This window comes from Lepidochelys kempii, chromosome 13 (assembly GCF_965140265.1).
Source record: "Lepidochelys kempii isolate rLepKem1 chromosome 13, rLepKem1.hap2, whole genome shotgun sequence".
Classification (NCBI taxonomy): domain Eukaryota; kingdom Metazoa; phylum Chordata; order Testudines; family Cheloniidae; genus Lepidochelys; species Lepidochelys kempii.
Genome location: NC_133268.1, coordinates 27,948,201 through 27,949,007, shown reverse-complemented (window position 1 = coordinate 27,949,007; position 807 = coordinate 27,948,201). Strand labels below are relative to the sequence as shown.

The following is an 807-nucleotide window of genomic DNA, read 5'->3' as shown; positions in this document are numbered from 1 at the left end:
GTCGGGAATGAAGTTGGTGTGAGGAGCTGAAATTGTGTGAGGGAGGGACACTCACTCCTTGGCCTCCTTCAGGTGATGGCTGAAGGGTCCTGTGTAGAGCATTGGTGGCTCAGGGGTAGAAATCTCGCCCACCCAGCATCAGGCCAGCTCTGGTTCCTGGCCAGCACACTGGGCACTCCCAGCTCAGTGTTGATGCCTCCAGTTGTCTCCAAGCTGTGGTGGTCTGGAGAAGCGTTTGTGTTCTCCTCTTTGCTTCTCCAGCTCTTCTCTCTCTGGACTGTGGCTTAGGCTTTGAGCAAAAAAAAAGCTGTACTTCCCTGGCAGGCAGCCGGGGCAAATATGGTCATGCAGGGGCTGGTAGCTGTGGTGTCTGGCTGCTTCTTCCTCCCTTTGTCTGTGGAGTTCAGAATAGCCAGGGAGGCTTCAGGTGGAGAAAAGTTTGTTGCAGTGTTAAGCTCCAGCCCACCCTGTTGTTCAGTGCGTAATATGGCATTTGCCAGCAGGGCCAGGAATCCTCTGGCCATGGGCACTCAGCGTCCATGGCAAAGACCAGCTTTGGAATGAAGAGGGCACAAAGGGCTGCCTCCCATGGCTCTTGGGGCTGTGTCCCTCTTTGTATGCGCCATTGTATATGGTGATGAGGGAACAGGCTGTGCCTGATTCCAGTTACAAAAGCAAAGCGGGGAGGGAGAATAAGTTGCAGTAGTTTGCTCCAAGAAAGGCATGTTAATCAGTGACCTTGTGGCGCAATGGTAGCGCGTCTGACTCCAGATCAGAAGGTTGTGTGTTCAAATCACATCAGGGTCA

At 53.4% G+C, this 807-nt stretch overlaps 1 non-coding gene across 1 annotated transcript; it reads left to right on the top strand.

Moving 5' to 3' along the window:
• Nucleotides 1–735: 735 nt before the first annotated feature.
• On the top strand, nucleotides 736–807 carry TRNAW-CCA (transfer RNA tryptophan (anticodon CCA)). Its single transcript has one exon. It is a non-coding gene; the product is annotated as a tRNA-Trp (tRNA).